Source organism: Gorilla gorilla, chromosome 2 (assembly GCF_029281585.2).
Source record: "Gorilla gorilla gorilla isolate KB3781 chromosome 2, NHGRI_mGorGor1-v2.1_pri, whole genome shotgun sequence".
In the NCBI taxonomy this organism is placed as follows: Eukaryota; Metazoa; Chordata; class Mammalia; order Primates; family Hominidae; genus Gorilla; species Gorilla gorilla.
Genome location: NC_086017.1, coordinates 57,614,096 through 57,639,837, shown reverse-complemented (window position 1 = coordinate 57,639,837; position 25,742 = coordinate 57,614,096). Strand labels below are relative to the sequence as shown.

The 25,742-nt window shown below is 44.4% G+C and overlaps 1 protein-coding gene across 1 annotated transcript in view; it reads left to right on the top strand.

The window, feature by feature from the left end:
- Positions 1–25,742, top strand: part of SMARCC1 (SWI/SNF related BAF chromatin remodeling complex subunit C1) — a 197,583-nt gene that overhangs the window by 10,541 nt on the left and 161,300 nt on the right. The gene's annotated exons all lie outside the window — the stretch shown is intronic.

Below are 25,742 nucleotides of genomic sequence, written 5' to 3'. Positions count from 1 at the left end.
CCTCTGCTATCTTATACTCCTTTATTTATATTTTCGAACTCTGATTTTACAAATATTAGCTTTTTAGGAATTGTCTATCATATCTTTCATCATAATTTTTGTCTTTTAATTCATTTTGGTTTTCGTTGTTTCTAGCATGCTGTTAGCTGCCTGTATGAATCTATGATCAGTAGACCTTTTTTGTGGGGACTGTTCTTGATCACTAAATCGTTTAACAACTTACTGATCTTTCAAATATAATTGAGAATAAGAAATAATAGGCGGGGCGTGGTGGCTCACGCCTGTAATCCCAGCACTTTGGGAGGCTGAGGTGGGCGGATCACGAGGTCAGGAGATTGAGAACATCCTGTCTAACAAGGTGAAACCCCATCTCTACTAAAAGTACAAAAATTAGCCGGGCGTGGTGGCGGGTGCCTGTGGTCCCAGCTCCTTGGGAGGCTGAGGCAGGAGAATGGCATGAACCCGGGAGGCAGAGCTTGCAGTGAGCCGAGATTGTGCCACTGCACTCCAGCCTGGGCGACAGAGCGAGACTCCATCTCAAAAAAATACATAAATAAATAAAATTAAAAAAAATAGTATTGTTTCGGTGATCTTGCTGTAAATGTGTTTGTCTGTGATGTTTTTATTATCCAAAAAGTTAAAGAAATTTAGTTAAATATATTGATGTGGTTACTTTTCTCATTTTGAATTATAATTGGGAAGCTTTTATCATTCCTAGGTTATAAAGGAATTCAGCAATGTGTTCTTTTAGTACTTGTATGATTTCATTTTTTACCTTTTTTTTATTTTAATTTATAAAGATAGAGACAGGGTCTTTCTGTGTTGCCTTGGCTGATATTTTTTTTGGAGTCAAAGTCTTGCTGTGTCGCCCAGGCTGCAGTGCAGTGGTGCAATTTGAGCTCACCACGACCTCTGCTTCCCAGGTTCAAGTGAGTCTTGTACCTCAGCCTCCCGAGTAGCTGGGAATTCAGGCACCTGCCACCACGCCTGGTTAATTTTTTTGTGTTTTTAGTAGAGACGGGGTTTCACCATGTTGACCAGGCTGGTGTTGAACTCCTGGTCTCAGGTGATCCACCCGCCTCAGCCTCCCAAAGTGCTGGGATTATAGGTGTGAGCCACTGTGCCTGGTCCCAGGCTGGTCTTGAACTCCTGGGCTCAAGTGATCTTCCTGCCTTGGCTTTGCAAAGTCCTGGGATTACTGGTATGAGTAACCATGCCCAGCCTTACTATTTATTTTTTTTTTGAGACAGTCTCACTCTGTCACCCAGGCTAGAGTGCAGTGGTACAATCTCAGCTCACTGCAAGCTCTGCCTACCGGGTTCATGCCATTCTCCTGCCTCAGCCTCCCGAGTAGCTGGGACTACAGGCGCCCACCACCACACTGGCTGATTTTTTTTTTGTATTTTTAGTAGAGATGGGGTTTCACTGTGTTAGCTAGGATGGCCTCAATCTCCTGACCTCGTGATCTGCCTGCCTCAGCCTCCCAAAGTGCTGGGATTACAGGCGTGAGCCACTGCGCCCGGCCCCAGCCTTATTTTTACATGTCACTCTCTTATCCATTTAGGATTTGCCCTGGTAGTTAGTGTGGGAAATGGCAGATCCATTTTTCTGTTTTTCCTTATGGTTTTCTGGTTATTCCAGAAAAGTTTATTTAAAAGGGCTCCTTTTCTCCACTGATTGGAGCTCAGCAAATGTTAAGAATTTGATTAGGTGCAGGGTCCTAAGAATACAAACAAATACTTTATATTATTTGTCCTCAGGGGACTCACAGTCTAATGAGCTGTGTGAGTAGAGCCTTTGACTTACTTGGTGATGTCAGGAAATGTTTCTGTGGAAAAGGACATTTGAATTGTGTCTTGAAAGTTGAGTGTGAGTTCTTCAGCTAAGTAGGGGAGGATGGGATTTTCAGGCAGTGGTAGCAACACATGAAAGTGTTATGGTTGGCGGAGTGCGGTGGCTCATGCCTGTAATCCCAGCACTTTGGGAGGCTGAGGAGGGCGGATCACGAGGTCAGGAGATCGAGACCATCCTGGCTAACAAGGTGAAACCCCGTCTCTACTAAAAATACAAAAATTAGCCAGGCATGGTGGCGGGCGCCTGTAGTCCCAGCTACTCGGGAAGCTGAGGCAGGAGAATGGCGTGAACCCGGGAGGCAGAGCTTGCAGTGAGCCGAGATCGCGCCACTGCACTCCAGCCTGGGTGACAGAGTGACTCCGTCTCAAAAAAAAAAGCGTTATGGTCTGAGAAAATGTGGTACTTACAGGTAGTTGCACATAGTTCAGCACATTTAGAGCTGAGGGTAGGTAGAGGGCAATCAGCAGAGAGGTAGGCCAGAGTCAGTCGTAAAAGGACTGGTTTACTGTGCTAGAAGTGTGCATTTTATCTTGAAGGTGATGGGAAACCACATCATAGGGGGAAGTAGAAGGTGGCTTAGTCAATTTTGGTGTTTATGTATATATGTATGTGTGTGTATGTATGTATGTATTTATGACGGAGTCTTGCTTTGTCGCCCAGGCTGGAGTGCAGTGGTGTGATCTCTACTCACTGCAACCTCTGCCTCCTTGGTTCAGGCAATTCTCCTGCCTCACCCTCCGGAGTAGCTGGGATTACAGGCACCTGCCACTGCGCCCGGCTAATTTTTGTATTTTCTAGTAGACACAGAGTTTCACCATCTTGGCCAGGCTGGTCTCAAACTCCTGACCTCATGATCCAGCCACCTCTGCCTCTCAAAGTGCTGGGATTACAGGCATGAGCCACTGTGCCCGGCCCTTTTTTTTTTTTTTTTTTTTTTTTTTTGAGACGGAGTCTCGCTCTGTCATCCAGGCTGGAGTACAGTGGTGCGATCTTGGCTCACTGCAGCCTCCGCCTCCTGGGTTCAAGCGATTCTCATGCCTCAGCCTCCCCAGTAGCTGGGACTACAGGTACCTGCCACCATGCCTGGCTCATTTTTGTATTTTTAGTAGAGACAAGGTTTCACCAGGTTGGCCACTCCTGGTCTTGAACTCCTGACCTCAGGTGATCTGCCCACCTCTGCCTCCCAAAGTGCTGGGATTACAGATGTGAGCCACCGCTCCCAGCTAGCTGCTTGATGTTTTTTATAACAAAAATTTAAACATACTTAAAAGTAAAAGATTACAAGATTAGTATGAAGAACTTTTATTTTCTCTTCACTCAGAATCTACAGTTAACATTTTACCCATTTGCTTTATCATTATCATTTTCTGTGGGATGTGTGTGTGTTATGTATTTTATGTGTGAAAAATTTGAAAGTTCCATGTTCCTTTACAGCTAAAGTATTCATTTCCTGTTCTCTTACATTATGAACTGGGCTAGAATTATCAAATTAGCTATTGATTGAGGTTTTCAATAGTTTAATTCACTATAATATAGTACATATTGATTGCACTTTATTAATTGTAACATAATTTAGAGTAAAATTACAGATTACATTATATAAAGTATTTTACATAATACGATTGAAATTATATTGGGATTCTTAATTAGGAATGTATGAATCTTTTCAAAAATGGTGTTTTCAGAGAGTGTTATATGTAGGCTATTTGACTCCTGGGAACTAAACCATTATTTAGTTCCAGATTTTAAAATATTAGGGAAGAATATTTTTAGGCAGAAGCCGTAATTAAAAACAATTCCTGGTTTAGTGCCACTGGGAACCAATGTACTTGCCTTCCTCTCAAAATGGTGTTCAGCACTTTCCCAGATGAAAGGGATTGATACAATCCATAATGGTATAAAACAAAATTTGATGAGATAAATAATTAACAAAGCAAAGAATGTTTCAGTGAGACATATAAATCACATGCTTTAAAAAGTTTTTTCCGTGAGTAATCAGTATGGTATAAGAGTTTATGCTGGGCATGGCTCACACCTGTAATCTCAGCACTTTGGGAGGCCAAGGTGGTTAAAACTCTTGAGCCCAGGAGTTTGAAACTAGCCTGGGCAACATAGGCCCCGTCTCTACAAAGAAATACAAGAAAAATTATCTGGGTGTGGTGGTGCCTGCACGCTTGTAGGCCCAGCTACTTGGGAGGGTGAGGTGGGAGGATCACTTGAGCCTGGGAGACAGAGATTGCAGTGAGCTGAGACTCTGTCTTAAAAAAAAAAAGAGTTCACTGTTTTTTTGTTGTTGTTGTCATTGTCCAGGCTGGAGTGCGGTGGCACAATCTTGGCTTACTGCAACCTCTGCCTCCCGGGTTCAAACTATTCTCCTGCCTCAGCCTCCCGAGGAGGTGGGATTACAGGCGCCCACGACCACACCCAGCTAATTTTTGTATTTTTAGTATAGACGGGGTTTCTCCATGTTGGCCAAGCTGGTCTCGAACTCCTGAATTTGTGATCCACCCGCCTCGGCCTCCCAAGGTGCTGGGATTACAGGCGTGAGCCACCGCACCCGGCCGAGTTCACTATTTGGACTTTTTTTTTTTTTTTTTTTTAAATCAGAGTGGAGGCTGGGTGCGGTGGCTCACACCTTGTAATCCCAGCACTTTGGGAGGCTGAAGTGGGTGGATCACCTCAGGTTGAGAGTTCGAGACCAGCCTGACCAACATGGAGAAACTCCATGTCTACTAAAAATAAAAAATTAGCCAAGTGTGGTGGTACATGCCTGTAATCCCAGCTACTCAGGAGGCCGAGGCAGGAGAATCACTTGAACCCGGGAGGTGGAGGTTATAGTGAGCCGAGATTGTGCCCATTGCACTCCAGCCTGGGCAACAAGAGCGAAACTCCATCTCAAAAAAAAAAAAAAAGGAAAAGGAAAAGAAAAAAAATCAGAGTGGAACCTTTTTTTTTTTGGAGACAGAATCATGCTCTGTTGCCCAGGCTGGAGTGCAGTGGTGTGATCTCGGCTCACTGCAACCTCCGCCTCCTGGGTTCAGGCGATTCTCCTGCCTCAGCCTCCCAAGTAGCTGGGACTACAGGCGCCCGCCACCACGCCTGGCTAATTTTTTTTTGTATTTTAGTAGAGACGGGGTTTCACTGTGTTAGCCAGGATGGTCTTGATCTGACCTCGTGATCCGCCTGCCTTGGCTTCCCAAAGTGCTGGGATTACAGGCGTGAGCCACCATGCCCAGCTAGAGTGGAACTTTATATAGTAACTTCCCAAGTCATGCTGGATGTTGGACAGCTGGCTCTTGTTCTATCAAATGCTGAGAGATTTAGAAAGAACCAAGCATTTCATGAGGCTAAGGCTAAAGGTATATTGCATTACCAAACACATGATTTGAAACAAAAAAAATTGCTAAGAAGATGTGGGTATAAAACAAAAAAGAAAAATATATTTTACCTTCACTACAAGTAAAGTTTCTAATTTTCCCACAAGCCCTCCAAGGCTTTAGTACGTGTGCATACAGAATGTAAACATAATTGTAATAATAGGATAGAGCTGTTCTTCTATTTTTGAGACAGGGTCTCTCTCACTCTGTCACTCAGGCTGGAGTGCAGTGGCATGATCTCAACTCACTGCATATTCGACCACGACTTTCCAGACTCAGGTAGATCCTCCCACCTCACCCTCCTGAGTAGTTGGGACAAGCATGCACCACTACACCCTGCTAATTTTTGTATTTTTTTTTGTAGAGACAGGGTTTTGCCCTGTTGCCCAGACTGTTCTCGAACTCCTGGGCTCAGGCAGTCTTCCCGCCTTGGCCCCCCAAAGTCCTGGGTTTACAGACATGAGCCACAGTGCCCGGCCTAGAGCTGTTTTTTTATTCTGCATTTTAAAATGGATTATAAGCATCTGTGTTTAAAAAAACAGGAAAGCTCTGAGAGTAAGAAATGTAGAAGGTTAAGTGAGAGTCTCAAGTAACTGGATTTTAATTGAGTTTGGGAGATATCCAAGATTTTGTTTTCTTTTTTACGTGACACAGCTCCAGGAGATCTTGAGAACATGTACCCTTATGCCCAAAATTATAAACCTGTCATTGCACTTAAAAAAATCATTTAGGCTGGGGGCAGTGGCTCACGCCTGTAATCCCAGTAGTTTGGGAGGCTGAGGTAGGTGGATCACGTGAGGTCAGGAGTTCGAAACCAGCCTGGCCAACATGGTGAAGCGCTGTCTCTACTAAAAATACAAAAATTACCCGGGCGTGGTGGCAGGCACCTGTAATCCCAGCTACTCGGGAGGCTGAGGCAGGAGAACTGCTAGACCCCAGGAGGCGGAGGTTGCAGTGAGCCAAGATCATGCCACTGTACTCCAGCCTGGGCGACAGAGTGAGACTCCATCTCAAAAAAAAAAAAAAAAAGAATTAATTTGCAACTGGAGGAAAAAATGTAGAATATTATATTCCTGAACTGATTTCACTCTGCTGTTGTATGAATTTCAGAATGGAGAGACTATCTTTGGGAACATGGGACTAGGAAGGAGACCGTAAGTGTTGTATATATATTTGAAGTGAGCATTTGAGTTTGTAGCTTAGAACTCTGTCTGATGAAAGTGGAATATAAGCACCTGTTTAAGCAAAATAGTGTAGGAAATTTACTTGTGGAATAATGGTTTAGTTTCTTTCTTTTTTTTTTTTTAAACGACTTCCTATTGCAAAATATATAGAAAGTGAGTAAAATAAATTTTGACTTAAATAATTATAAAGAGAACATCCATTTAACCACAGTCCAGGTCAGAAATTGCTAACAACCCTAACAAACGTATGTGTTCCTTCCCCAACCATAAACTCCTCTTTTTCCCCACAGATAATCTTTTCCTTGCCTTTTTTTTTTGTATGTTTTTGTTTTTGAGACGGAGTTTCTCTCTTGTTGCTCAGGCTGGCATGCAATGGCACGATCTCGGCGTACTGCAACCTCCGCCTCCCGAGTTCAAGCGATTCTCTTGCTTCAGCCTCCCGACTAGCTGGGATTACAGGCATGCACCACCACGCCCGGCTAATTTTGCATTTTTGGTAGAGACAGGGTTTCTCCATGTTGTTCAGGCTGGTCTTGAACTCCCGACCTCAGGTGGTCTGCCTGCCTCAGCCTCCCAAAGTGCTGGGATTACAGGCGTGAGCCACCTCGCCTGGCCTCCTTGCTTTTCTTTATAGGTATCACTGTGTTAGTGTGCATCCCTGAATAATATAGTATTATGTTTTGCTTGTTTTTGAATTTTGTACTAATGAACTCATAGATATTCTTGTAACTTGGGGGCCATGTAGGAAATAATTTGCCAACGTGGAGAAAACAAATAGTCTAACTGAACTGCTCAGCCACATACGTGTGGATAAAACAAATTACTGTAGAAGAATAGTTAAATCTGAAAAATCTAGTTAGCTAGCCTCTGGCCTTTATAATTCATGTGCAAGGGCAGTGAGCCTACATGATGTAGCATGACCAGTTAGATAGAGCTCAGTAGGCTGCAAAATACGGGCTGCTGAGCTGGAGACATGGACTAGTATTCCAGGCAGAGGGCATGCTGGACCAGGTGGTGGGCAAGGCTCTGGAAAGCTATATGATCAACTTCAGTGCAGGCTTGTAGGGTACCATGTGGATTCGTAGGTAGAAACCTGAGTTCACTGACATTGTACTTATTTATTTGATTGATGTTTCATTTATTTATTTTTTTCCATATTTTTACTTTTTTCATCTTTCTCTCTCTCCCTGTAATGTGTCCTCCAGCTTTGCTGAAGTATGGCCAATGTACAGTGAACAGTACATATTTAGCTGGGCACACTGGCTCATGCCTGTAATCCAGACTACTTGGGAGACTGAAGTAGGAGGGTCACATGAGGCAAGGAGTTTGAGACCAGCTTGAGCAACATATTGAGACCCTATTTATCAGAAAAACTAAAAATTAGTCGTGCATGGTGGTGTGTGATTGTAGTCCCAACTACTTGGGAGCTGACCCAGGAGGATCACTTGATCCCAGGAGTTAGAGGCTGCCATGAGTTATAGTAGTACTACTGCTGCACTCTAGCCTGAGTGATAGAGCGAAATCCCATCAGTATCTCATTCTCTTTTTTTTTCTCCTAAAGAGAAAGGCTGAGTGCAGTGGTTCATGCTTATAATCTTAGCATTTTGGGTGGCTGAGGCTAGAGGAGTCCTTGAGCCCAGGAGTTTGAGACCAGCCTGGACAACATGGTGAGAGCCCTCGTCTACAAAAAATAAAAAAAAATTAGCTTGGTGTGGTGGTGCATGCCTGTGGTCCCAGCTACTTGGGAGGCTGAGGTAGGAGGATCTCTTGAGCCCAGGAGGTTGAGGCTGCAGTGGGCTATAATCATGCCACTGCACTCCAGCCTAGGCGACAGTGAGTCCCTGTTTGAGAAAAAAAACCTAACTGAAGTATTTTGTGTTGTGAAAATAGAGTGTAAACATAAAACAGAATACTGTATATATATATTTTTTTCTTAAAAAAAAAAATCTCAGCTGGGCACTGTGGCTCATGCCTATCTATAATCCCGACACTTTGGGAGGCCTAGGTGAGTGGGTCCTCTGAGCTCAAGAGTTTGAGACTAGCCTGAGCAACAATCTTGTGAAATTGAGCTTTTCTTAATATATCTACAAAAATGTAAAGTGTAATACTGACGTATTTTAAAGCAGTTGTCAGAACTCACTGAAAAAATTATTATGTTTTTATAATTTTTTTTTTTTTTTAGAGCTGGAGTCTCGCTATTGTTGCCCAGGCTGGTCCCAAACTCCTGGGCTCAAGCTATCCTCCTGCCTTGTCCTCTGAAAGTGTTGACCCAAAAGGGCTGGGTGTGGTGGCTCATGCCTGTAATCCTAACGTTTTTGGGAGGCTGAGGCAGGAGGATCACTTGAGCCCAGGAACTCGAGACTAGCCTGGGCAACAAAGTGAGACCCTGTCTCTAAAAAAGATTGAAAAATAAAAAAGAGGAAAAGAAAGATTATTACTGTTGAAGAAGGAGATGCATTGAGGAGATGGATACACCTATTTTAAGGGAACTGTCATTCAACGTTTTCTCTCTTTTTTTTTTTTTTTTTTGAGATGGAGTCTCGCTGTGTCGCCCAGGCTGGAGTGTAGTGGCGTGATCTCGGCTCACTGCAACCTCCGCCTCCTGGGTTCAAGCAATTCTCCTGCCTCAGCCTCCCGAGTAGCTGGGACTACAGGTGCCTGCCACCACACCTGGCTAATTTTTTGTATTTTTAGTAGAGACGGGGTTTCACCGTGTTAGCCAGGATGGTCTCGATCTCCTGACCTCGTGATCCGCCCGCCTCGGCCTCCCAAAGTGCTGGGATTACAGGTGTGAGCGACTGCACCCAGCCACACCTGGCTAATTCTTACATTTTTAGTAGCAACAGGGTTTCACCATGTTGGCCAGGCTGATCTCAAACTCCTGACCTCAGGTGATTCTCCCATCTCGGCCTCCAAAAGTGCTGGGATTACAGGTGTGAGCCACTGTGCCTAGCTTCATTCAACGTTTTCTAAATTTATTTTCAATTGTTATGTGATTTGGTGGAACACCTGTAAATACGTTGAGCATAAAATGTTGTCATAGCCAGTTCTAACAAATGTGGTGGTGTGATTCAACTGGATAATACTATTTTGGGATGTTTTAGATGAGTCACAGTTCATAAGCTATCTCTTTCTGACACCTTTGAATTTCTTCCCAGTAAGTATGACTGACCTCATGGCAGGAATTCTCACCAACTGGATCAGTCTGGTGTAATGGAAAGGGTGGGAGTTGGAGGACTGTCACTTTAACAGTCTGTTTTCATTTGATTGAATAAACCATTTGGAACATGAAGTTAATAAGAAGGGGCTTACAGTTGGAGTTGGACTTGATCACTGGTTTTATAATTATTTCCTGGGGAGTACTTGTAGCATCTGAGAAGAGGGAGGGGAGGAGTAAATGCAGAGGGCTAAGAAGAATCTGTTGTCTTCAAGTTTCACTTTGAACAATTTTTCCTAATAGACCTCTCTCTGAGTTTCTAAAAATGTTCTGTGGCAAAGGAATAGGAGAAAGCAAGCTGGGCGTGGTAGCTCACGCCTGTAATCCCAGCACTTTGGGAGGCTGAGGCGGGCGGATTACCTGAAATCAGGAGTTCTGGACCAGGCTGGTCAACCTTTTGAGATCCTGTTTCTACTAAAAATACAAAAAAAATCCCAGTTATTCAGGAGGCTGAGGCAGGAGAATCGCTTGAACCTGAGAGGCAGAGGTTGCAGTGAGCCAAGATTGTGCCACTGCACTCCAGCCTGGGCAACAGAGTGAGACTGTGTCTCAAAAAGAAAAAAATGAAATAGGAGAAAACTATTGAATTTGGCAAATGTTATGATCTCTCTTACTGAACATTTTATGATCCGTATGTGAGAATGGTATTCTTTTGCCAAAATCATGCTGATTCTAGGACTTTGTGGAATGGATGAGGGAGAAAACAGAGATTAGCATATAGGTCTTGGAAGCAAGAATAAAAGGATGGACTTACGTAAAAGAAATCAGCAGTCGTAGTCACTTGAGTTGTCATCATCCATCAGGTCCAATCTAGCAGGGAGGGAATAGCTTGAGAGACTTGAGACTGAGGCACAGATCTCTGTAGAACATGGGATTTATCCTGGCAAATACAGTGATCAAATTTAGGAGATTGGCTTTGATATAATACCATTATTTACCATATAATCTATCTTCACATTTCACCAGTTGTCTCAAAAATGTCCTTTATAAGATCCACACCAACACCACATATTTTATTTAGTTATATATTTTTAGTCTTATTTAATTTGAGATAATTCAGCTTGTCTTTTTTTTTTTCTGAGATACTGCCTTGCTCTGTCACCCAGGCTAAAGTACAGTGGTATGGTCATAGCTCACTGCAGCCTTGACCTCCAGGGATCAACTGATCCACCTGCCTCAGCCTCCTGAGTGGCTGAGACCACAGACACATTCCACCATGCCTGGTTTTTCTTTTCTTTCCTTTTTTTTTTTTTTTTAGACAGAGTCTTGCTCTGTTACCCAGTCTAGAGTGTGGTAGTGTGATCTCAGCTCACTGCAGCCTCCCCTTCCCGGGTTCAAGCCATTGTCCTGTCTTAGCCTCCTGAGTAGCTGGGATTACAGGTGTGCACCACTACACCCAGCTAATTTTTGTATTTTTAGTAGAGATGGGGTTTCACCATGTTGGCTAGGCTGGTCTCTAACTACTGACCTCAAGTGATCCGCCTGCCTTGGCCTCCCAAAGTGCTGGGATTACAGGTGTGAGCCACAGCGCCTGGCCAAATTTTTTAATTTTTAATTTGATAGAGATAGGGTCTCACTGTGTTACCCAGGCTGGTTTTGAACTCTTGGACTGAAGAAGTCCTTCTGCCTTGGGCTTCCAAAGTACTGGGATTGCTGCTTTGAGCTACCATGCACAGCTGATTGACATTTGTTTGTTATGACTTACATTTTTGTTGTTGTTTTTTGAGACAGAGTCTTGCTCAGTTGCCCAGGCTGGAGTGCAGTAGCACGATCTTGGCTCACTGCAATCTCCTCCCCCACCAGGTTCAAATGATTCTCCTGCCTCAGCCTCCCCAGTAGCTGGGATTACAGGCATGCGCCACAACGCCCAGCTAATGTTTGTATTTTTAGTAGAAACTGGGTTTCACCATGTTGGCCAGGCTGGTCTCCAACTCCTGACCTCAGGTAACTGTCAGCCTTGGCCTCCCAAAGTGCTGAGATTACAGGCATGAGCCACTCCCTCTGGCCCATGACTTAACATTTTTGAAGCATGCAGACAAATGTTACATTTGTAAAAATTTCTTTTTTTTAATTTTTTTTTTTTTTTTTGAGACAGCCTCTCTCTGTTGCCCAGGCTGGAATGCAGTGGTATGATCCTGGCTCACTGCAGTCTGCCTCCTGGGTTCATGCGATTCTCATGCCTCAGCCTCTAAAGTAGCTGATTAACAGGTGTGCACCACCATTCCCAGCTGATATTTTGTATTTTTGGTAGAGATGGGGTTTCACCATGTTAGCCATGCTGGTCTCAAACTCCTGGCCTCAAGTGATCCGCCCGTCTCGGCCTCCCAGAGTGGTGGGATTTCAGGCGTGAGCCACCATACCTGGCCTCAAATTTTTTTGTGTTATTGCTTATAGTTGTAATTTGTTTATTGTCATTGCTGTGTACGGGCTGATACATTTTTTCTTTTTCTTTTTTTTTTTTTTTTTTTTTTTTGAGACGGAGTCTCGCTTTTGTTGCCCAGGCTGGAGTGCAATGACATGATCTCAGCTCACTGCAACCTCAGCCTCCCAAGTTCAAGTGATTCTCCTGCGTCAGCCTCCCAAGTAGCTGGAATTACAGGCACCCGCCACCACACCCAGCTAGTTTTTTTGTATTTTTAGTAGAGATGAGGTTTCACCATGTTGGCCAGGCTGGTCTTGAACTCCTGACCTCAGGTGATCCGCCTGCCTCAGCCTCCCAAAGTGCTGGGATTTTGGGCATGAGCCACTGCACCTGGCTAAATTTTTTCTTCTTTCTTTTTTTTTTTTTTTTTGAGACGGAGTCTAGCTCTGTCCCAGGCTGGAGTGCAGTGGTGGGATCTTGGCTCACTGCAATCTCCGCCTCCCGGGTTCAAGCTATTCTCCTGCCTCAGCCTCCCGAGTAGCTGGGATTACAGGCATGCCCTACCATGCTCGGCTAATTTTTGTATTTTTAGTAGAGACGGGGTTTCACCATGTTGGCCAGGCTGGTCTTGAACTCCTGACCTTGTGATCTGCCCGCCTCAGCCTCCCAAAGTGCTGGGATTACAGGTATGAGCCACCACGCCCAGCCTAAATTATTTGCTAAAGGGACAGAGTGTACTGCATGCTGTGGCTCACTCCCATAATCCAAGCATTTTGGGAGGCTGAGGTGGGTGGATCACTTGAGTCCAGGAGTTCAAGACCAGCCTGGACAACATGGCAAAAGCTGGTCTCTACAAAAAAATACCAAAATTAGCCAGGCGTTTGGGAGGGCCCCTGTCGTCCCAGCTATTTGGGAGGCTGAGGTGGGAGGATTGCTTGAGCCAGGTGGCAAAGGTTGTAGTGAGCTGAGATTGCACCTCTGCACTATGGCCTGGATGAAAGTGACACCCTGTTTCTCCTCTTTTTTTTTTTTTGGGTCAGAGTTTCGCTCTTGTTGCCCCGGCTGGAGTGCAATGGTGTGATCTCAGCTCACCGCCACCACCGCCTCCCTGGTTCAAGTGATTCTCCTGCCTCAGCCTCCTGAGTAGCTGGGATTACAGGCATGCACTACCACGCCTGGCTAATTTTGTGTTTGTGTTTATGTTGGCCAGGCTGGTCTCAAACTCCTGACCTCAGGTCATCCACCCACCTCGGCCTCCCAAAACGTAGGATTACAGGCGTGAGCCACCACGCCCGGCCAACACCTTGTTTCTAAATAAATAAATTAATTAATTAATTAAAGGGACAGATAGTAAATATTTTAGATAGTAAATATTTTAGGCCTGTAGGCTCTGTGGACTCTGTTACAGCCACTCAGTGTAGTATGAAAGCAGCTATATACAATACGTAAATGAGTGTATGTATATGCAGTACATAATAAGTATGGCTGTGTACTGGTAAAACTTTAATTTTGATTTTTTTGAGGTGGTACCCTGTTGTGTTACCAGGTTGGAGTGGTGTCCTGAATGAACACAGCTCACTGCAGCCTTGACCTCTAGGGCTTAAGCAATCCTCTTGTCTTAGCCTAGGCATATACTACCACGTGTGGCTAGTTTTGTTTTTTTTTTTGCGAGGCTGAAGTGGGAAGATTGCTTGAGCCCAGGAGTTCAAAACCAGCCTGGGTTAGATAGTGAGACCACATCTCTACAGAATATTAAAATATTAGCGTTAGCATGTTGGCAAACTCCTGTGGTTGGAGCTACTTAGGAGGTTGAGGTGTGAGGATCACTTGAGCCCAGGAGTTGGAGGCTGCAGTGAATAGTGATCATTCCACTGCACTCCAGCCTGGGTGACACAGTGAGACCCTTGTTGTTTTTCGATAGCTGTTTCATAATTTGCCAACAGTTGCTGTATAGTATTCCGTTGTGGGAATACACCACAATTTTTTTTATTCATTTTGTCATTGATAGGCTTTTGGGGTAATTTGCAGCTTAGAGCTATTATAAATAGTGCTGTTGTGAATATTTTTATATATTTCTTTTGCTCAACTTAGATGTTTCTTTTGGTTATGTTCTTAAGAGTTTACTTGCTATGTCATAGGTTGGTCAACTTTAGTAGATGTTGCTAAACAGGTTTCCACAGCAGTTCTACCAATTTATACTCCCACAAACAGTGTATGAGCATTCTGATTTTCTTTCTTTCTTTCTTTCTTTTTTTCTGATACGGAGCCTCGCTTTGTCGCCCAGGCTGGAGTGCAGTGGCGGGATCTCGGCTCACTGCAAGCTCCGCCTCCCTGTTTCATGCCATTCTCCTCCCTCAGCCTCCCAAGTAGCTGGGACTACAGATGCATGCTGCCATGCCCGGCTAAGTTTTTGTATTTTTAGTAGAGATAGGGGTTCACCAGTTTCACGTGTTAGCCAGGATGGTCTCGATCTCCTGACCTTGTGATCCACCTGCCTCGGCCTCCGAAAGTGCTGAGATTACAGGCATGAGCCACCACACCTGGCTGAGCGTTGATTTTCTACTTTCTCACCAATCCTTGGAATCTTTTTGTCTTTTACATTTTGGTTATTTAGTAGATTTGTGGTTATAATGCATTATTTTCTAGTTGCTAATAATTAATGTGAGCAACTTTATTTATTGGCCACTTGGCTATCCTTTTTTGAGAAGTACCTGTTTAAATCTTTTGCCTGTTTAAAAATTTGCACATTGGTCTTTCTCTCTCTCTTTTTTTCTTTTCTTTTTTGAAACGGGGTTTGGCCTAATCACCCAGGCTGGAGTACATTGGCTTGATCATAGCTCACTGCGGCCTCAAACGCCTGGGCTCAGAGGATCTTCCCACCTCAGCCTCTCAAGCAGCTGGGACTACCAGTCCACACCACCACACCCGGATAATTTTTTCTGTTTTTTTGTAGAGACAGTCTCGCCTGATTGCCCAGGCTGATCTCAAACTCCTGGGCTCAAGTGATTCTCCCAGCTCAGCGTCCCAAAGTGCTGGGATTACAGGCGTGAGTCACCATACCTGGCTGAATTTTTCTTAGGTATTCTGGATATGGTTCATTGGTCAGAAATATTTATTCCAGATCTCTTCTCCCACTTAATAGTTTATGTTTTTACTCTCATAATGATGTCCTTTGATGAGCAGAGGTTTGTAATTGTCATATACAGCAGGAAACGGTAAACTTTTTCTGTAAAATACCAGATATTTTGGGCTTTTTGGGTCATATGGTTTGTGATGCAAGTACTTGCTTTTGCTGCTATTGTGTGAAAGTAGCCACAAGAAATAAATGAATGTGAATTTGCTTCAGTAAAACTTTACAAAAACAAGAGTGGGCTACATTTGACCCGTGGACCATTATTTGCCATTTCCTGATACAGAACAATTTAGTAAAATTTTTCTGTGTTGTTAATACTTTTTGTGTTCTTATAGAAATCTTTGCCTTTTTTTTTTTTGAGATGGAGTTTCGCTCTTGTTGCCCAGGCTGGAGCGCAATGGCGGATCTCAGCTCACTGCAACCTCCGCCTCCCGGGTTCAAGCGATTCTCCTGCCTCAGCCTCTTGAGTAGCTGGAATTACAGTCATGCGCCACCACGCCTGGCTGGTTTTGTATTTTTAGTAGAGACAGGGTTTCTCCATGTTGGTCAGGCTGGTCTCGAACTCCTGACCTCAGGTGATCTGCTTGCCTGGGCCTCCCAAAGTGGTAGGATTACAGGCATGAGCCACCACGCCTGGACGGAAATCTTTGCCTTTTCTAAAGTCATGTATATATTCTACTGTATTTTCTTCAAGAAGCTTTATTTATTTATTTTGAGATGCAGTATTGCCCTGTAGCCCAGGCTGGAGTGCAATGGTGCGATCTTGGCTCCCTGCAACCTCTGCCTCCTGGGTTCAAATGGTTCTGCTGCCTCAGCTTCCCGAGTGGCTGTAGCTGGGATTACAGGCGCCCGCCACCACGCCCAGCATTTTTTTTTTTTTTTAAGATGAAGCCTGGCTCTGTCACCCAGGCTGGAGTGCAGTGGCACCATCTCAGCTCACCGCAACCTCCGCCTCCTGGATTCAAGCGATTCCCTTGCCTCAGCCTTCAGAGTAGCTGGGATTACAGGTGCCTGCCACCACCCCTGGCTACTTTTTGTATTTTTAGTAGAGACATGTTTCACCATGTTGGTCAGGCTGGTCTCGAACTCCTGACCTTGTGATGGGCCCACCTCGGCCTCCCAAAGTGCTGGGATTACAGGCATGAGCCACTGGGCCTGGCCTATTTTTTGTATTCTTAGTAGAGACGGAGTTTAACCATGTTGGCTAGGGTGGTCTCGAACTCCTGACCTCATGATCCGCCCGCCTTGACCACCCAAAGTGCTGGGATTACAGGCATGAGCCACCGTGCCTGGCCTGTTTTACATTTTAAACTTATAATTCTTTTTTTAAAAAAAATTCACTTTTTATTTAATTAGTTTTTCTTTTCTTTTTTTTTTTTGAGACAGAGTCTTGCTCTGTTGCCCAGGCTGGAGTGCAGTGGCGCGATCTCAGCTCACTGCAAGCTCTGCCTCCCGGGTTCACGCCATTCTCCTGCCTCAGCCTCCCAAGTAGTTGGGACTACAGGCTGCCACCGTGCCTGTCTAATTTTTGTATTTTTTTTAGACGGGGTTTCACCTTGTTAGCCAGGATGGTCTCGATCTCCTGACCTCATGATCAGCCCGCCTCAGCCTCCAAAAATGCTGCGGTTACAGTCATGAGCCACCGTGCCCGGCCTTGATTAATTTAGTTTTTGAGACAGACTCTCACTCAGACTGAAGTGCAGTGGTGCGATCTTGGCTCACTGCAGCCTCCACCTTCTGGTTTCAACCAGTTTTCCTGCCTCAGCCTCGCGAGTAGCTGGGATTACAGATGTGCATAACTGTGCCCGGATAATTTTTATTTATTTATTTATTTATTTTTGAGACAGAGTCTTGCTCTGTCATCCAGGCTGGAGTGCAGTGGCACGATCTCAGCTCACTGCAGCCTGTGCCTCCTGGGTTCAAGCGATTCTCCTGTCTCAGTTTCCCAAGTAGCTGGGATTACAAGTGCCTGCCACCATGCCTGACTAATTTTTCTATTTTTAGTAGAGACAGGGTTTCACCATGTTGGCTAGGCTGGTCTCGAACTCCTGACTTACAGTGGTTTGCTTGTTTTGGCCTCCCAAAGTTCTGGCATTACAGACGTGGGGCACTGTGCCTAGCCTAGGGTTGTATTTTTTACCTCGCATGATTACCACTTTGACTTTTAGTTGTTTCTTTTTTTTCCCTCCCTTTGATTTTTGCACCTGGGGATTTGCTTTCTTTCTAGGAATTCAGCTGCTCATTTAAAATAATGCGTGTTACTTTTACCCAACATTTCTACATGTTTATAGTGGTAGAGTGTAATAGTTCTTTAGTGTACAATATTGCTGGAGCCAGCAACACTTTTCTCATCTGTAAAATGGGTGTAAAAGAGTAAAGTTCAGGCCAGGAGCCGTGGCTCACACCTGTAATCCCAACACTTTGGGAGGCCGAGGTGGGTGGATCACGAGGTCAAGAGATCGAGACCATCCTAGCCAACATGGTGAAACCCTGTCTCTACTAAAAATACAAAAATTAGCTGGGCGTGGTGGCGCGTGCCTGAAGTCCCAGCTACTCAGGAGGCTCAGGCAGGAGAATTGCTTGAACCAACCTGGGAGGCGGAGGTTGCAGTCAGCTGAAATTGCACCACTGCACTCCAGCCTGGCGACAGAGCGAGACTCAGTCTCAAAAAAGAAAGAGTAAAGTTCATATGCTTGTTGTGACAAGTAAATGAGGAAATAAGTCAAAAGTGCTTCATGATAAATTCTCAGTGATTGGTGTCAATGCTAATACTTTTTGTTGTCTCCAAGACTATTACGGTAGCAGTGACCTATCATTAGAGGTGCTGATAATACAAATTCCAAATAAGTTTAATAGATAAGTAAATGTATGGAATTTTTGACGTGTGTCATTTTATTTTGTGAGGTATAAGAATTCTGGAATTTAAATGATGTATTTTTTTCTCTTTCAACCATTTTCAAGGTGTGAGGATGACTTTGTGATTTCTTGTGAACTTTCTTGGTTTCTTGGACACATTCTCTGCTTATTTACTACTTCACATCCCTTTTCTGGCACAGTCATTTATTGACTGATAGACCTAAACATAGTGTTAGAAATGTGAATACTCCTTTGATAGAAACACATTTCTTTTTACCAATTGTTAGCACTACTTTGTCTTTTTTTTTTTTTTTTTTTTTGAGATGGAGTTTTGCTCTTGTTGCCCAGACTGGAGTACAGTGGCGCAATCTCAGCTCACTGCAACCTCCGCCTCCCAAATTCAAGCGATTCCTGCCTCAGCCTCTCGAGTAGCTGGGATTACAGGCATGCACCACCACGCCCAGCTGATTTTTTTTTGTATTTTTAGTAGAGACTGGGTTTCACCTAGGCCAGGCAGGTCTTGAACTCCTGACCTCAGGTGATCCGCCCGCCTCGGCCTCCCAAAGTGCTCAGATTACAGGCATGAGCCATCGCACCCAGCTTACTTTGTCTTTTATGAATAAATAAAGGAATAAAGAAATAAGGAATCCATGGCACAAATTATTGTAGTAGATTTATCTTCTCTTTTCTTCTTTTTTTTTTTTTTTTTTGGAGATGGAGTCTCGCTCTGTTGCCCAGGCTGGAGTGCAGTGGCGCGTTCTCAGCTCACTGCTACCTCCACCTCCCGGGTTCAAGTGATTCTCCTGTCTCATCCTCCTGAGTAGCTGGGACTACAGACGTGTCCCACCACGTCCGACTAAGATAGGGTTTTACCATGTTGGCCAGGATTGTCTCAGACTCCTCACCTCGTGATCCGCCCCCCTTGGACTCCCAAAGTGCTGAGATTACAGGCGTGAGCCATAGTGCCCGGCCTAGATTTATTCTAAGTTTCATTCAGCTCAGCAAGATTTTAGGTGGGCTATAAATAAGTAGGGTGAGACCACTTATATATACCCAGGATAAGATCAGATTAAATTTCCAATAGAGTCAGCCAGGGATAGAATTGTTTATTAAAAGCAATTGGGTCACACAGTTGAGAGTAGAGGCAGCCTGTTAGAGTTGACTTTGACCCCCAGAGTCTCTAATTGGAGTGTTCAGCTGTTGAAATACTCATGTAAGGCATCATTTTGTTGGCTCTAGAAATTTCAGTTTTTGCTACTTTTTTTTGTTTGTTTTTTTCAGACAGGACTGTGATCATGGGTCACTGCAGCTTCGGCCTCCTAGGCTCAACTAGCCCTCCTGACTCAGCCTACTGGGTAGCTGGGAGGTACATCCTACCATGCCGGGCTAATTTTATTTTAATTATTTTCTAGAGACAGGGTTTCGCTCTGTTATGTTGCTCAGGGTGTTCTTGTACTCCTGGCCTGAAGTGATCCTCTTGTCCCGGCCTCTCAACGTGTTAGAATTACAGGTGCGAGCCGCTGCATCCGGCTGCCTTTTTATTCTTTAGGTTTTCCAATACGAATTAACAAGTATTTGCTCTAACATCCTGTGCTTTTTATTCAGGGAATGTTTAAGAACTATACTCATTTTGAATTAGGGCAGGGCCTCTTCGGCATGGGGGTTTATAGGATGGGGCTGGAATGGGAGATACAGTCAAGGTTCAGTGAATGTCTCTAAGAAGTTTCTTGTTCCTATCTCCAGCTTTCTATTACCTGACTTTGATTTCTCATGTTTTCATTTGGGTGATTGTGCTACTGAGCTTTTTTGAGCCAATCCCAAGTCCGTTTCTGTCCCAAATCCATTTGTGTGCAAGCCATAAGAATCCTTGATGTATGGATAGGCCTTGCCCCTGCCAGTACCATTTTATTCTGCCACATCTGTAGAGGTTTGTTGTTGTTGTTGTTTTTGAGATGAAGTCTCGCTCTGTCACCCAGGCTGGAGTACAGTGGCACAATCTCAGTTCATTGCAACCTCTGCCTCCCGGGTTCAAGTGATTCTCCTGCCTTAGCCTCCTGAGTAGCTGGGATCACAGATGTGTGCCACCACGTCCTGCTAATTTTTTTGTATTTTTAGTAGTAATGGAGTTTCACCATGTTGGTCAGGCTGATCTTGAACTCCTGACCTCGTGATCCACCCTCCTCTGCCTCCCAAAGTGCTAGGGTTACAGGCGTGAGCTACTGTACCTGGCCAAGGTTTTTATCTCGTTGAACTTCATTATTGGAACTAGTACCTTTGATAGGTTCATGAGTTCCCTCTATTCCTTTTTATTTATTTTTATTTTTAAATAATATAGACAAGGTCTCCCTATGTTACCCAGGCGGGTCTCGAACTCCTGGGCTCAAGAGATCTTCCTACTGTGGCCTCCCAAAGTGCTGGGATTAACTACTTTTATGTATATTTTACCATTGGAAAATTGAATGTCAGTTTTCTTTTCTTTTTTTTTTTTTTTTGAGACAGAGTCTTGCTCTGTTGCCCAGGCTGGAGTGCAGTGGCGTGATCTCAGCTCACTGCAACTTCCGCCTCCTGGATTCAAGCGATTCTTCTGCCTCAGCCTCCCAAGTAGCTGGGACTACAGGTGCCTGCCACCATGCCCAGCTAATTTTTGTATTTTTGGTAGAGACAGGGTTTCCTCATATTGGCCAGGCTGGTCTTGAACTCCTTACCTCGTGATCAGCCTGCCTTGGCCTTCCAAAGTGTTGGGATTATAGGCATGAACCACCACTCCTGGCCATCTGTTTTCTACTTCATTCTCATCATCTGTCCCTGTAGTGGCTGAATAAAAGTTACTTTGTCGGCCAGGCGCGGTGGCTCACGCTAGTAATCCCAGCACTTTGGGAGGCTGAGGCGGGCGGATCACCTAAGGTCAGGAATTCAAGACCAGCCTGGCCAACCTGGTGAAACCCTGTCTCTACTAAAAATACAAAAATAAGCCTGGCGTGGTGGCACGTGTCTGTAATCCCAGCTACTCAGGAGGCTGAGGCAGGACAGTCACTTGAACCCGGGAGGCAGAGGTTGCAGTGAGCCGAGATTGCGCCACTGCACTCCAGCCTGGGTGACAAGAGTGAGACTCTGGCTCAAAAAAAAAAAAATTACTTTGTCTTAAGCCTATATTTGGTAATGATTTCATTTTTCAAATTTAATATCTGTTGAGAAATCGACCTTATATTATTTATATAGATGTTTTATTGTTATGGCCAGCTCAGTATATATTTCTGAGTAGCGTGGATCTCTAATTTTAAGTGGTGTCAATATAGTTGAACCGTTGAGAAAATTCAGATTACCTATGTTGTCAGGTGGCACATTGCTGAATATTGGTGATAGATTTGAATAAGCACTGTTCCTGTCCACAAGGAATTCATATTCCACATAAAATATATGAGTCAGTCATGTCAGTATTATGCTGAAGTGCAATACTGATTACATGCATGGTTTGAGGAGAACATTTTAGACCAATCTGGGGATTTAGGGAAGGCTTTCTGTAGGAGAAGTAAGTCTCATTCTACTGTAGTAGATACCCACCTATTACATTAGTCTATTTATTTATTTATTTATTTATTTTTGAGATGGAGTTTCGTTCTGTCGCCAGGCTGGAGTGCCCTGGCGCGATCCCGGCTCACTGCATCCTCTGCCTCTCGGGTTCAAGTGATTCTCCTGCCTGAGCCTCCCAAGTAGCTGGGACTACAGGTGTGCACCACCACACCCAGCTAATTTTTGTATTTTTAGTAGAGACGTGGTTTCACCATGTTGGCCAGGATGGTCTTGATCTCTTGACCTTGTGATCCGTCCACCTTGGCCTCCCAAAGTGTTAGGATTATTGGCGTGAGCCACCGCGCCCAGCCTACATTAGTCTATTTTAAGATGTCAGCACTACAGAATTATAATGACTCGTGCATTTTCTTTCTTTCTTTTTTTTTTTTTTGAGACGGACTCTTGCTCTGTCGCCCAGGCTGGAGTGCAGTGGCACGATCTTGGCTCACTGCAAGCTCCACGTCCCGGGTTCATGCTATTCTTCTGCCTCAGCCTCCTGAGTAGTTGGGACTACAGGCGCCTGCCACCACGCCCGGCTAAGTTTTTGTATTTTTAGTAGAGACGGGGTTTCACCATGTTAGCCAGGATGGTCTCGATCTCCTGACCTCGTGATCCACCCGCCTCGGCCTCCCAAAGTGCTCAGATTATAGGCATGAGCCACCTCTTTTATTTGCCTGCCCCCTCCCTCTATCCCTCTCCCCGCCACCTCTCTCTCTCTCTCTCTCTCTGTCTCTTTCTCTGTGTGTGTGTGTGTGTGTGTGTGTGTGTTTAATTTAGAGGGTCTCACTTTGTGTGTGTGTGTGTGTGTGTGTTTAATTTAGAGGGTCTCACTTTGTCATCCAGGCTGGAGTGCGGTGGTGTGGTCACAGCTCACTGTAGCCTCAACTTCCCAAGCTCAAGCAATCCATTTACCTCAGCCTCCTGAGTTGCTGGGACCACAGGCATGTATATGCTCTATACACGGCTCATTTTTGTTTCATAATTTATTTTATAGATGAGGTTTCGCTATGTTGCCCAGGATGGTCTTGAACTCCTGGTCTCATATGATCCTGCCTCGTTGGCCTCCCAAAGTGCTGGTTTTATAGGCGTGAGCCACTGTGCCTGGCCTATTTATTTTTTAAAATTTTATGTATATTTAATTATGTTAGAATATCTGTAACAAAATATGCCATTTAAATGATTTTTATTTGTTGTTTGAGATAGGGTCTCACTCTGTTACAGTGGCATGACATCAGCTCACTTCAACCTCCGCCTCCCAGGTTCAAGTGATCCTCCCACCTCAGCCTCCCAAGTAGCTGGGACTGCAGGTGCGTTCCACCACGCCCGGCTAATTTTTGTATTTTTTGGTAGAGATGGGATTTCACCATGTTGGCCAGGCTTGCCCCAAACTTCTGACCTCAAGTGATCCACCCAACTCGGCCTCCCAAAGTGCTGGGATTACAGGATACTTTTTATTTTTATTTATTACTATTTTTTTTTTAAACAGATGAGGTCTCACTATGTTGACCAGGTTGGTCTTCTACTCTTGGGCCCAAGTGATCCTCCTGCCTCAGCCTCCCAAAGGTTTGGGATTATGGGATGGAGAAACTATGCTCACTTCTGTATCTATTAAACAATAACTTTCATTCCTTGTCCCTCTTTCCTTGGCAACCACCATTCTGCTTTTTGTCTTTTTAATGGTTGCCACCTATGTGGTTCTTTCCAGTATATTATTTTGTAGTCATAGTTTTTAGAGAAAAAAATGCATGGGTGTTTCTAATAACACTTCATCTTATTTAGCCTATTTGATGCTCAGTTTATATTGTTTTTACCTTCATAATGTGGAAATTATTCACCATTTCGTTTAATTTGAGCTATATTTTTAATCTGTAAAGCACAGATCTCTTGAATTGTGGCATAGATTTTAGCTATTAGAGTTTTATATAGTTACACCACATTTTTATGCTAATTAAAATATTATAATAGGCCGGGTGCGGTGGCTCATGCCTGTAATCCCAGCACTTTGGGAGGCCAAGGTGGGCGGACCACTTGAGATCAAGAGTTTCAGATCAGCTTGGCCAATATGGCAAAAGTTTGTCTTTTAGATATGCAAAAAACAGAAAAAAAATTAGCCAGGCGTATTGGCACTTGCTTGTAATCCCAACTACTTGGGAGGCTGAGATATGAGAATTCCTTGAACCCGGAAGGCAGAGGCTACAGTGAGCCATGATCACCCAGCTGTACTTCAGCCTGAGCAACACAGTGAGACCCTGTTTCAAAAAGATAAAAAAGTATAATAAAAGTGTTCACTTAACAATTTTTGCATAATTTATGTTTTTATTTTTATTTTTATTTTTTTTGTTGAGACAGTCTCACTGTGTCGCCCAGGCTGGAGAGCAGTGGCGTGATCTTGGCAACCTCTGCCCCTGGGTTCAAGCGATTCTCCTGCCTCAGCCTCCCGAGTAGCTGGGATTACATGCGCCCGCCACCATGCCTGGCTAATTTTTGTATTTTTAGTAGAGATGGGGCTTCACCATGTTGGCCATGCTGGTGGCAAACTCCTCACCTCACATGATCCACCCGCTTTGGCCTTCCAAAGTGCTGGGATTACAGGCATGAGCCACCACGCCTGGCCTAATTTTTGTATATTTATAGTCAAGAATTTATAAGGGGAAGAAGTCCACTATCCTTATATTTCTTTTTTTCTTTTTTCTTTTGTTTCTTTGTGACAAAGTTTCACTTCCTTGCCCAAGCTGGCCTCAAACTCTTGGCTTCAAGCAGTCCTCCCTTCCTCCCTGCCTTCTTTCTCAACCAGAGTACTGGGGTTACAGACATTTTCTTTGGAACCATTTTGATTTATCTTTTTTATAAAAAAAATTTGTTTTTTGAGATAAGGTCATGCTCTGTCACCCAGGCTGGATTTGTCACCATCACAGTTCACTACAGCTTGACTCCCATGCTCATGCAATCCTCCTACCTCAGCCTCCTGAGTAGGTGGGACTACAGGCATGTGCCACCATGCCTGGCTAATTTTTATATTTACATTTATATTTATATTTATATTTATATTTTTTTGAGACAAATTCTGGTTTTATTGCCCAGGCTAGAGTATAGTGGCATGGTCTCAGCTCACTGCAACCTTTGCCTCCCAGGTTCAAGCCATCCTCCTACCTCAGCCTCCCAGTAGCTGGGGCTACAGGCACACTCCCCCCATGCCTGGCTAATTTCTTTTGCATTTTTTGTTGAGACGGGGTTTCACTATGTTGCCCAGGCTGGTCTTGAACTCCTGTGCTCAAGCCATCTGCCCGCTTCGGCCTGCCAAATGCTGGGATTACAGGTGTGAGCCACTCCTGCACCTGGCCTAATTTTTAAATTTTTTGTAGAGGTAGGATCTCACTGTGTTGCCCAAGCTGGTCTCAGACTCCTGGCCTCAAGTGATTCTTTCACCTTGGTGTCTCAAAATGTTAGAATTACTGGTGTGTAGCCAGGCGCGATGGCTCGTGCCTGTAATCACAGCACTTTGGGAGGTTGAGGTGGGTAGATCACCTGAGGTTGGGAGTTCGAGACCAGCCTGGCCAACATAGAGAAACCCTGTCTCTACTAAAAATGCAAAATTAGCCGGGCGTGGTCATGCATGCCTATAATCCCAGCTACTTAGGAGGCTGAGGCAGGAGAATCACTTGAACCTGGGGGGCGTAGGTTGCAGTGAGCCGAGATAGCACCATTGCACTCCAGCCTGGGCAACAAAAGCAAAACTCTATCTCAAAAAAAAAAAAAAAAAAAAAATTACTGATGTGAGCCACTGCTCCTGTCCTATATTTAGCTTTTTAAAATCTTTCTTTTGACAGACTATTTACTCAAATTATAATATGTTTATGGAATTTAAAAGGAATTCTTTTGGGGAGGGGTATGGGGTCTTGCTATATCGTCCAGGCTGGTTTTGAATTTCTGTGTTCAAGTGATTCTTTCATCTCAGCCTCCCAAGTAGCTGCGACTATAGATGTGAGCCACTGTACTGGCTACAAGAAAGTAGTTTCAGTTCAGTTTATTTCATTTGATTTTTCTTGAGACAGCATCTCACTCTGTCATCCAGGCTAGAGTGCAGTAGGGCTATCAGGGCTCACCGCAGGCTCAACCTCTCAGGCTGAAGTGATCCTCCCACCCCAGCCTCCTGGATAGGATTGCAGGTGTGTGCCACAATGCACAGCTA